General features: G+C 42.4%; 1 protein-coding gene across 1 annotated transcript in view; it reads left to right on the top strand.

Moving 5' to 3' along the window:
* Positions 1 to 12,956, top strand: part of LOC124711840 (scavenger receptor class B member 1) — a 413,438-nt gene that overhangs the window by 227,403 nt on the left and 173,079 nt on the right. The window lies entirely within an intron of this gene.

Consider the following 12,956-nt stretch of genomic DNA (forward strand, 5'->3'; position numbering starts at 1 on the left):
CGCGGTTCCGGACTGAGCGCCTAGAACCGCTAGACCACCGCGGCCGGCGAAATCTATCAGATAACATCCGAGGCGCTTTAATTCAGGATAGAAACACTGTCTAGAGGTCGGATTAAATGAACAGGTTTGTGACATTCTATTCCCAACATTTTACGAGCTGTTTCGATTTTTTTCTTACAGAACCTGTGTGTGTTACGTGCAGCAAAGCTCTTAAAATTTTACAAGTTAACTGGCAAGCTTGGGGGGAAAGTATCAGGACATGGCCTAGATCATTATAACACACGTACCGGAATGACAATGCCTGCGACTTTTTCGTAAGCAGTTTTAGCACAACAGCAGTAGCAAATCTGAATCAACCGAAGTTCAGTTGAATGTGTCATACCTGAAGATATTTGCAAACTCTTCCTCTCCAAATTGAGGCCATTATCAAGGCCGTACGCTGTGCTGCACGGTATTAGAGTGACATCTGCTGGTCGCGACTGATGTTTTTCAGCGGTGTGCTTACAGCACGCACAGTAATGGCCGTTTGGCAGAGTAGATGCCTGATAAGACTACAGTGTCACGGGTGGCGTGATCTCCCTTTGTGCGAGGTGTGGCCCACAAATGTGAGCGTTGGTGAGGCAAGCAGCGGTTCAGTGGGTCCAGACGGACCCCCGGGCGCGGTAACCTCGCCACGTGCGCTTCCCAATAGCCCCGCACAGGCCGGCCTTCCAAGGACGCGCTCCACGTGCTGCGCCGGCTACTCCCAGTCTGACCGATACGGCACAGCACAGACTCTTAGACGAGAATTCGACGCCACGCCTGCTGCAGTAAATCGATCTTGGCGAGAGGCGTTGAGCTACTTCACAAAATATTGTAATTCAAGATCTAAATTTGTGTTAAAATTCATGTACAAATTAAACAGATTTAAACGCCACTTACGGATTAGACCTTAGACCTCTTCCAACTGGCCCACAAGGCAGTACGAGGAGACATCTACGATCTTGGGACGTGTGATCAATCGTCAATTCCCCCATTCGTTATTACAAGTAGGCGAATCCTGATGATGATGATGCCTTTTCATTCAACCATCTCGTCATTTGACCTCACGATGGCTCAGTAGACCAGACCTCACCACCTCAGAAAAAAATCTGAGGATAGCACTGACCCTCCTCTCCGGTCGTCAGTTATAAGCTGCCTGCCACAAATTGAGGGATAAGGTCTGTAATTTCTCAAATAGCCGCTGTTGTGACCGTGTGTGGCCACACCGCAGGTGTAAATCTCTGTATAGCCAGGACCCACACGAACTCGCAATAATATTCATATAAGTCAAATCTTCCTCTATTGAAATACGATTCCTCAAAAGCAAACCTTTTTCGCTAATAAGGAGTAGACATATGGACTGTGTATCGTACAGTAGTGAGACCTGTGGTGATGCATGGTTCAGAGGCTTTGACAATGACGCAAAATGAGTTGTTGGAGAGATGGGAAAGGGAGATACTTAAGAAACTCCAGGGGTCAGTGAACGATAGGGGGTTTTGGCTAATTGGAAATAACATGATTAGAGATTTGTGTAACGAACCAGTTATCTTGACAAAAATACAGAGTAACGGACTACGTTGGTTGCAACATGTAAAAAGAATGGTGGAGAACAGGACAGTCAAGACAGTTTTCAAAGGAAAATCAGGTGGACGCCGTATGAGGGGCAGACAGAGTACCAGATGGTCAGACAGCGTGGAGGAAGAATGGGAGTTAGAGGATATAGAGCCAAGGCAGCCAGCAGAGAAGTGGGCAGAGATGTCCTGAAGGCCAAAGCATGGGCGGCAGCGCCAAGGAGGTATCCGGACAACTTGGATGTAGAATGTTTAACTAAATTCGTGGGAAAAGTTTGCAATATTTTGAAACAAACTAAGATTTCATGCATCGATGTTCCAATAACACGATAATTCCTGGTGTCAATTTCCTCTTTCGTACACTTTCATAATGAAAGTATGTAACGGTAAGCCTTTTCTTGAGTACGTAAGCGTTTCAATAACACAGTGATATCATTAGCTACACTTCGTTATTAGAATTTGTCAGGTTTCACGTCAGCTATGAATCGCAATCGGAGATAACACGCATACTGATAAGCGGAGTAATGCGTGACAAAATGTCACTCCTAAGTTAATTATAACTGGTTTGCAAGACAACAGCCGGCCGAAGTGGCCGTGCGGTTAAAGGCGCTGCAGTCTGGAACCGCGAGGCCGCTACGGTCGCAGGTTCGAATCCTGCCTCGGGCATGGATGTTTGTGATGTCCTTAGGTTAGTTAGGTTTAACTAGTTTTAAGTTCTAGGGGACTAATGACCTCAGCAGTTGAGTCCCATAGTGCTCAGAGCCATTTGAACCATTTTTTTGCAAGACAACAGTAATCTAGGAAAGTCACAATTACTCTCATTTGAATTTCAATTTAAACTTCTATTTATTTCCCCTGTACTACAAGAATCTCCATTCAAAGCTGGTTGGCTTATCTTCATTCAACTCGAAACTCTCAGAATTAATGATAGTCGTATTAAGTAATTCTCACAACTGGGATACCTTAACATATCTTCTGAGCTCTTATTACGTACAATCAAAAAACATACACAAATATGATACAGCACAACTTTTTAAGCTTCACAGTCGCATCTCAGGTACAAAAGTGAATACAGTACATTATTTCATTTATTGGTAAGACATTTTAATAGTTAAATTCAGTCTCTATTTCGTTTTATTCTTGCTTACAGGCCTGTTAATTGATATTCCAACATAAAGTCTGCCAATAAATTACGCAATAGTGGTCAGACTTCCGTTGGCAAGCCAATGAAGTAAGAAAATGTAAAGAGAACAAAATAGTGGCTTTGTATTTACTTTTTGTTGGTGGGTTCAGTTTTATCATACAACGCGACTAAACCGTTTATATATTTTAAGATTTTTTCTTCGTAGTCAATGCCGAAGCTGCTGTATCCAACTTGGATTTAAAATTTGGTAAATATTGACACTGTAATAAAATAAACTCTTTGCTACGCAAGCTATTATTAAATGAAATGGTTTAAACTACTTTCTGGATGCTACTGTAGTAATGTAATTGTAATATTTGAAATTGCCGTGTAATGGTGGATGATTGCTGCACATCAGCGATGTTCTGTTTCCTGACTGTGCGGCATTTATAAATTGCTAGAAATTGTTTAAATGTTCAGAACATTGACGTGAGGGATTGGAAGGTTACTTTCAATAACAACAAGGTTAGAATGTCATATATACATTGACAATTACAACATACGCATCATCTCAATGTAAACGACACTCTAAAAACGGCGTAAACAAAAATAAGAAAGACGGATGACATAGCGGCAATTACAACCGATTCTGTTACAGAACAAGAAAAGATATTATTGTCTATAATAGCATTTGTCATGGATGGTAGCTATATTGTTCAGACCATGTCTCTGATGAAAAATAATTGCTGTACACTTCAGACATTGAGTCACAAAACTCACGCAGTCTTTAATTTCCAAATTTGGAGACATTATATCTCGGCTATGACTTCCAGCTCGTCTGCCGCCCGCTTGTCGTCGCTTGAACTCCAATAGCGCCCGATTCACCCACTGCCACGTCTTCAGAACAGCACTTTAACACCTTGCCAAACTCGATAGTGGATTACGAAAAAATTGAAAACAAAAATTTTCAGTACATCAGTTCATATAAAATTTATAACACAAAATAACAACACTTGCCTACTTGCCTGGCATCGCTGACCGGAAATTGTCAGTGTTTGCCACGATTCATCGTAAACTCAACAGGAGGTACCGTGAATCGAATCCGGGTCCTTATTAATCGAAGGCGTCAAAGCTATCCATTTTTTGTGTATTCTTTTATTTTCCCGGCCCTATGTCGTCAAAGGATCTTTGCGGATGTCGCATGGCGTCTTTCAGATTCTCTGGATGAGAACTTTATAACATTTCTGTTACAGAGGGTGGCCAATACTTTGAACACACTGAGCTGCCGTGCAACCTGTTCTTCAAATGCTTGATATCAAGAACAATGCTAATTAATATCGAAAACTGTTATGGATAAAGGGATACTATAATAAAAGCAAAATCTCTAATGCAATCATGACTCAGCAAATAAAGCAAGCTTGGATTTATCGGGAATCTGTCAACCAGTGCAAAGTTCCAAGTGACAGAAAAACAAACACCGCACGAGAGCCTGAATACAGCACGATTCAAAACTAATTGGACAAACTTCGTGGATATAATCTATGCATCAAAAAAAGCTTTTTCAGAGTTACGGAGAAAAGTAGAGATCACAAGTGCAACACAAACAACACAAAATTAATTCCTCTCGGAAAGCACCGACACGGAGGGACACACAATTCAACACAACTGTGTAATGTATATTTACCATAACACACGTTCAAAATGATATCCGTGCAGATAATGATAGTGATGTGCTAGACTTCTTCCTGCTCTCGGAAGGTTGCAGACACTGTTCATTTCATTCTGCACGGCCATTTTCAATTCGTTATTAGAGTTCTACTACATTCCCATTTACAACATGAAACACAAGCTCCCTGTGACGGCACCAAAGATAGACGTCCAGAGGATAAGATCCGGAGACCTGGCGTCCCAAGCAACTGGTTCTGCACGACCTGTCAACTTATCGGGATAAGCAACTTCCAGACACACTCTTGCTTCTCGACTGAAATGTGCAGGGCCGCTGCCGACATAGCAACATCAGTCGATATGCAGGTGAACACGACACGCCAAAAACCTGTGCTGGCCCATGATTTAATGCACACCACAAGTGACATTATGCATCAAAGCTCGGAAATAAAGCTATTTCAGGCAAAATATTATTTAACATTCTACTCTTATTTTGATCGACACATTACACTTATGAAGTGTATAGTTATTTTTGAGTGACCCTATATAATAAGGCTAAATGAAATGGATCGCAAAATTACAAACTCATATCGTGACATGAATTTCCTGCAGAATTATTGAGCATATTTTTTCTAACATAACATGTTCAAAAATAAGCACTAATTTAGAAAACATCACCCGTGCAAAACTCAGCTTGCGTTTGGTAAAGGGGAGCAGGCAGACTCCATACTCCGATAAGAGACAGTCAAGTGAAAACAAGACAGATGGAAAAATACTACGTATAGTGTCTGTTATTTAAAAATAATCAGAATAACTGTTAATAAATGTCGGTGCCGGCATGGAGAAATGTTTGCAGTTGCCTACGGAACAATGAATGTATCCAGGTGTGCACATCTTCACCTGAAGTAATTCGACGGCCACGGATGTCGTTCTTCAGGGCTCTAAAGATACGAAAATCGCATGGGGAGGGATCGGGACTGTATGGAGGATGTACAGGGGCTTCGCAGCAAAACTTCTGCACCGTAGTCGAAAGAACAGGCACACCAGCTCCGTGAAAGTCAGGACCACCTTTTTCTTTGAATGCAAAGCCCCGCTGCTGTGACTGTCCGGAACACGTTGACACAATGAACGCACAGCGTTAGGTGGACTGTTCGCAACAACTAAAGCGCGCCATCAAGTCCAAAGGCCCAGGAATATTGACGGACGGCATCATTCTGCTGCAGGATTATACCCACCCATATGTTGCCAAGGGAGTTTCTAGTACGTTGGAGGAAGTTTCGCTGGAAAACCCTTAGGCACTCTTTATACAGTCCCAATTTCTCCCCATGCGGTTTCCATATTTTTGGAGTCCTGAAGAAAGACATTAGTGGCCGTAGCATCCTCAGATCCTCTGGAGAACCCCAGATAGGTGTAATGAGCGGGAGACCAGGGTTCGAATCTCGGCCTGTGTACAAATTTTGACTCCTCGCTTCAGTCTCGATAAGTACATCACATTTTGAGAAGATTTACGTCAGAACGGCCGGGCGGGAATTTGATCGTCGATCACCTTGATTTTGTGACCAGTTTCTTAACTATTCCACCGCCTCACTCACTGTCCATTTGCCTGCCCCCCCCCCTCTCTCTCTCTCTCTCTCTCTCTCTCTCTCTCTCTCTCTCTTTCTTTCGTAGTGGAAACAGATGCGAGCCTGCAGCGGAAGAAGTCACAGTATTTAACGTGGCAGGTGAATGCAATGGGCTCCCTAAATCAATAGGGGCTACTGTTAAAACATTAATAGCAACATGCCGTAAATAAACTCAACATAATTTCGCAACAATTGTGACCTACATATACAGTGGTTCTGCTGCATTCCATTAAAATCTTTCGAAGGTGAGAACGTACTTGGGAACGAAAATTCCTATCTTGAAGTCGCATGTGGTGTTTTCACTCCAAATCCCGCATGAAGAAGAGCAAATTGTGTAATATACACGGTATTTTTTTCTCCATAATTGAGTCCTACGAAATAAATCACAGTTTTTGTTTATTCTCAGTAGTTACTTCAAAATATAGTGGAATTCTTTTCAAACATAGGGAAGTCAGCATTTATTTGACTTAGTAGTTACTGATTAAAATATATTCACTTTAGCATATAGTGACATTGAGAAATATGTTTTATAACCCCTACTGTAGGAGCATGTCAGTCTAGTCATATGTATGGCATTTGGAACACATCATCTTTTTCCCCAGACCGGTTCCCAAACTGGTCGAAACCCGAGCTGAAGTCACGGTGAGGTCAAAGCGAGCACCGGTTTGAAATAAGCCGGTCTTCCCGCGAGCAGACTCACCTGCAGATACTTTTACGGGAAAACCGAGCATCCTGGAATTCCCTCAGTGTCGTTATCCCGCTTCTAACCCGAACTGGTGTTAATTAATACTGCAGCTTCTCTTCGGCAGCGCGTGAAGTCACTGGAATCCGCAGATAACAACAGCGGTAAAAAGTGTCAGGAGTACACACTGGTACGTTTCAGCACTATTGATGACTTCCCATGTGCCATTGTGCTGGTTGTCTCGACGAAACGTACTTCAAATGTTCCGGCTGTTATCATATTCTGTTTTCGTGGCGAGTCGTAAGGATTTGGGGGGGGGGGGGGGGCAGGGTGTCTGACTGCTGGAGGGGAGAATCATTGTTTAACGAGGTGGACTGGAATCGGTGAAAAACCTTAATTATTATCATGTCATGGAGTCCGCACTGTCCCATTTCCTCTTATGTGGTCAGTTGCTTACAATCGTGCCACCTTGCACCTTGCCCGGTAAGTTAGACCCGTCGTCGGTGGAACCTACGATGTTTCGTTTCTTCAGTTCCCAAAGAAGTTCTTCTAGATACCGTGAAATAAGCACCAAGAAGCATGTCTTCTATACCTTTATTCTAGCGGATAACTTTCCCTACATTCTAAACGATTGTGAAAGATCTCTTTATACTTTTTCCATAAAACACATAGCAAGATTTTCGAGAAGTAGTATAAGGTCTACTAAAGTCTTTCTAATACTATAATATAATGGAAATATAATGAGTCACAAAAAGTTGCGCATGGTGTCAAAGTAATTGTCCAACCAGGTAGGTAAATTCTGTTAAAGACCTCTTCAACATGTAGTGATCTACGCTAATCCTTGTATGAATCAACTGAGCACCTAAAGAACAAGAACGTGAAAACCATATTTTCTGACATTTGAAGTTGATAAATCTGAAAAAAAATTACACTCAGGCGATAACAGAAGGGAAAGGAAACTAATTAGAACATTCCCTTTTTTTTCAGATGATTACTTCAGCTTGGGGCCCCATTTTGCTTAATGTTCGTCTGATACGGGAGGAAATGTCCACATGGAGATGTCTCCTTTTCATATGGTGTACTACAGACTTTTCCTCCCTTTCTGTTGGGTTCATCATATAGTAAACTAATTGTGTGTTTAAAAAATGCGTACACGAACCTAACAAAAAGTATACACAAATAATCGTAAAACTTTGCGCGCTTCGAAGTATTTTTGTCTGTTTTAATACCTCTACCTTACACAGCAATATGGATAAACAAAAATATTAGGAATCTGTGGGTAAGTATAAGTTACTAATTGCACCACTGTCGCTGAACGGAACAGCTTGTTCCCGTAGGATCCGATGGTCTGAACGGGACACCACGAGCAAGATGGCTAAATATTGTTGGAATGTAGACAAATCAGACGAAAGAAAGAAGGAAATAACCAGTACACGAGTACAACAATACACGAGTACGTACCAGTCTAAATCCATAAATTTCGTTTGCTTTTCACTTTATGTTATAACGTAATAATTTTACACGCCTGCTATATCATATTAGATGTTTTTCACCCCTGCCCATTAAATTCTGAGTGATCGTCTAGATCGTTCTTCCAAAAGCTGTCAGTGTTTCACCCGTGTTCTATTTTATCTCTGTCTCCCGCAGTCCGCTGCAAAAGATGGAGCTACACACGATATCGTGTCAGTGTTATACACCAGATCACACAGTTTCTCGTTACTCAGTCTTCAACACTGATGTTAGTAGCAACTGTAAGTTGCCAATTAATAAAATACTTTCGACACGACTAGTATGACGTTTGCCTATTCGATTCTGTTTTTATTTTATATTTTAACGGAATTTAATTATATTGTGCGTAAGTGACTTTAGCTCCTCAGCTAGAGATAGATGTAGCATGTCTTACGTAATGTAATGTAATCCAAATAACTCCTTTTTCTTCTGAAGAAGATATCCTCAACGGTATCGAGACATGGATGAAGTTTAAAAGTAAATGAAAATTGGTAACTGATTCGACGTGTACTCTATCAATTGGTTTCGTGTAACTGTTATGACCTCTACACGCTTCCCTCTCTTTTTTCCCTCCGTAGGCCAACCGATATCAATATAACACACATACTGAGCTGGCGAAATACCAGGTCGACTCGATGTTTCTTAGGTGTCTGTTGCTCAACGAGTTGGCGGCGCAGTATCGCTTTCCCCTAAACTGTACTGCTGCGTCGTCGCGGAGCAGGTTGCTTTTGAAACCCCGCCAGGCGCCCGTTCATTTCGATCTCTTTTATATGACTCTAATGTTTTAGGGAACAGGTGACTGAGCTCCAAGCTCTAAGACACTGACAGAGCTCCTGCTTCTACGACACCTTACAGTCCACCATAACGATCAATAGTACCAGGAATTGGAAGCACCCCCTGAGTTCGAGAATTTTAGGTGAGTAGGAACCTTGGTACTAACACGTATTAACCACGGTTAAACTCCAACCCACTTGCATGGCATACGCATCAAGGAAAAATCTTTCTGCGGCTGTCAGAACAGTGAAGAAGGTGATGTGAACCAACTGCTATTTTCCTGCAGTTTCTTCGGAACACAGCAAAATCGCTTACTGAAAAACCTTGTGAAATCGAAGGTGCCCCTGCCCACAAGTGCTCCTATCTTACCATGTCATGAATATCCCCAAATATACAATGCCTTTTTTTGCTTCATGTTTTTTGTGGTTGAATACTCACACGAAGCTTCCGGTATACGCTTTCTAATTTCTGCTGAGTTAATTTTCAGTCTTGTCCCCGGTTAGTAAGTCATTTTTCTTTAGCTATATGTACTGTACTCTTATAGACATTGTGAAATAATTTTAAATCAATGATGAAACATTTTATTTTGAGACATCTCTGTACGTATATTTCATATTTTACCAAACTGTCGGTAGTACGGTTCAGTAAAAGAAAGCTGAAAAATAAGTATCAAGGGGCAAACACCTGTAAAAGCTTTGCTGGCAGTAGTCATTGTGGTTTAGAATTCCCGCTTGAGCAGATGTTTCCTCCTGTTTCCGTTAGGGCAAGCTGAGTGTCCAACAGGAAAGAATGTAGCGGTTTGTGCACTAGCATGTGAATGAATGTGGGGGATACTACGAATGCAAAAATTCCTAAGCAGGTGTTCAGCATCAGAGTCGCATTGCTTTCGTTCATGCCATCCATATGTATGTTCTGGGCTTCACATTAGTGAGTAAGCTGCAACCGTTATAGCCTTACACTGCTAGCTGATGGTTAGCAGGGAGAAAAAAAAAAGCAAGAACAGTTAGTACACACATCGCAGGCACGAAGACTTAGGAAAAGAAAATTACCCTTCTTTCGCTCAAAGAAACTTGACGTCCGACCTTTTTCATTTAACCATCTACACCACATAAAGAGTGAATCCAGTGGTGTACAAACCTAGATAATAGTTTCATTCTCTCATTGTCAAAGTATCATTTAATTTTCCATCTGTGTTGGACACGCACAAGTAATCGCGGAAAGCCTTAAAGACACACACGCCGTTGGTTCAAATGGTTCAAATGGCTCTGAGCCCTATGGGACTTAACATCTGTGGTCATCAGTCCCCTAGAACTTAGAACTACTTAAACCTAACTAACCTAAGGACATCACACACATCCATGCTCGAGGTAGGATTTTCGAACCTGCGGCCGTAGCAGTCGCGCTGTTCCGGACTGAGCGCCTAGAACCACGTCGTTGGGATCTACCGTGACTTTCGCCTTAGGCCTCAGACATCACGTAGGTACGTGACGAGAGACAAAGTACTCTCTTGGAATACGATGGTATTCCTCACTCATTTTACCGTTTACGAAAAACTCTAGAATAATTGGCGGCATATAAGATGGCTACGACTATTCAAATTGGAACGAGTCGCTAACGAAATATTTAACATCAAAAAAATAATGTCCATATGAGTTCAGACGTTTACTGGGTCGACAAATAACACAATCAGGCGACGCTTTGAAGATAGCTACAAGCCAATGATGAAAGTATCGACAAATATTACCGCCCGCTATAAAACAGCGTCCTCCTTCCGATATGAAAATCGATGAACGGAAAAAAGACGAAAGTCAAAATTTCTCTTACGCTGTTGGTGCTAATGTCCACACACACGTTTCCAAACTTTGTTTAAGCATTTAAAATCAAAAACGCTTCAGCGTTAATAAGAGTATCTTTAGTGGTGTGGTCTCCACAATTCACGCAGCTCCAAATAAGCTTTAAATGTTGTTTTGTGGCCTATGAGAATATTCTCGATATATTTCGCTCACTGGCCTACCTTAATATGACTAAATAACGTTACTGAATACAAATTCAAAATGTACAGTAGTCCTTCAGTACACATCTCGCAAAATGACCATGACAGTAATGTTAAAGGAATTAGTAACTATGATGACTGGTACCAGCAGTCTTTCTTCTAATGTATCATTCGTGAATGGAACAGGAAAGAAATAAAATTGTGTATTTCAGTATGTACATTCCACTGCACGCTGTACGGCGACCAATAGAATACAGACGTACAGTAGATCTAGGTGTTGAAACACAATAAACAATGTGATAATGTTGTTAAATTACCTCATCTTTTCCTCGACGCTGCAACTTACTTGCGAATAGTGGTGCACAGCCATTGCAATTTATGGTACGATAGCCTTAACACCGATAGCCATCTGTGGGGTCAGACTGGGAAATTTTCCCGTGACGTAATCTGTGCCACCGCACTGACAACTCGTCGGCTTCTTGGGATTCCACACTGGTCCGACTGCAGGCAAACAGGGGGCTGCCAACTACTCAACCGTGGCACGTCGTTTGCAGGTGTAATTTTTCCTCAAAATTACTGTTCTTAGAACGATACCTCCCATTTCTGCGCTGCATACAAAGGCTTCGAGGCAGAAGAGAAGAGGTCTCTCCGATCTCCAGGTCACCACACGGCACTGTGGCAGTTGCCTTGAACGTCCAAATAAGACAAGTATGCCGAACGATGGAGGGTATGGCATTCAAAGCGTCTCTCCTTTTTCTGCGAAACGAGAATACCTCTCGAATTGCTGTCCCTCAGAGACTTACAGCCATGCACTGCTGCTCCGAATGTATAATGAAGTTCACAGGTCTGCATTAGTATTAAATACGCGCTCTGTAGTCTTCGACAGCACAAACTACATAATTCTAAATGAGTGAATAGATAATAGCAACTGAAACGCAGGTCTAATCTGCACCGACAGCATTTACTCCAAAAACCATCATTCGCTTCATCTCCATAGTTAATTGAGAAGCACATAACAACAATACAATACTGCGCATGTTGAGCAAGTCATACGCACTATTACCTACAATTGGAATTAACATAATTATTTAGTCTGGGGCTCAAGGTTCCAGAATACAACTAAAAATAGTGCCTCCTCTCCCCTCGGATTCTGACCAAGGATTTCGGGACGTTTTCCTTTGAACCTGTGCAAATGTAGGAACGGAAATTACCTCCCAGATATTCCCAATTGGGACTCCCTCCGTCCCTCTAACAGTTCGACCCAGCCAGCCACAAGCAATAGGTGAAATTTGAGCCTAATTTGATGGGGACTATATAGCAAATTTTGCATTTCAAATACATGTGTACTAACCCGTCCGGTTGGCCGTGCGGTCTAACGCACGGCTTTCCGGGCGAGAAGGAGCGCCTGGTCCCCGGCACGAATCCGCCCGGCGGATTTGTGTGAGGTCCAGTGAACCGGCCAGTCTGTAGTTGGTTTTTAGGCGGTTTTCCATCTGCCTCGGTGAATGCGGGCTGGTTCCCTTTATTCCGCCTCAGTTACACTATGTCGGCGATAGCTGCGCAAATTTCTCCACGTACGCGTACACCACCATTACTCTACCACGCAAACATAGGGGTTACACTCGTCTGGTGTGAGACGTTCCCTGGGGGGTCCACCGAGGGCCGAACCGCACAATAACCCTGGGTTCGGTGTGGGGCGGCGAAGGAGTGAAGTGGACTGCGGTAGTCGTCTGGGGTTGTGGGCCAGTGCGGCTGCGGCGGGACAGAAGCCTCTCCGTCGTTTCTAGGTCACCGGTTAATATACAATACAATACAATACAATACAAGTGTACTAATAAGATCAGTACTTCATACTAACGCAGTGACTACTGGTAATCAAACATTCGCAATTATCTCGCTAATGGCGCATTCCTGGATCCATGTTAAGTGGAAAGTTTTTGCCTCTACTAACATAAAGTTCACACCTGTCAGCTTTCGTTATTAATTATGATAAATC

Source organism: Schistocerca piceifrons, chromosome 8 (genome assembly GCF_021461385.2).
Source record: "Schistocerca piceifrons isolate TAMUIC-IGC-003096 chromosome 8, iqSchPice1.1, whole genome shotgun sequence".
Classification (NCBI taxonomy): Eukaryota; Metazoa; Arthropoda; class Insecta; order Orthoptera; family Acrididae; genus Schistocerca; species Schistocerca piceifrons.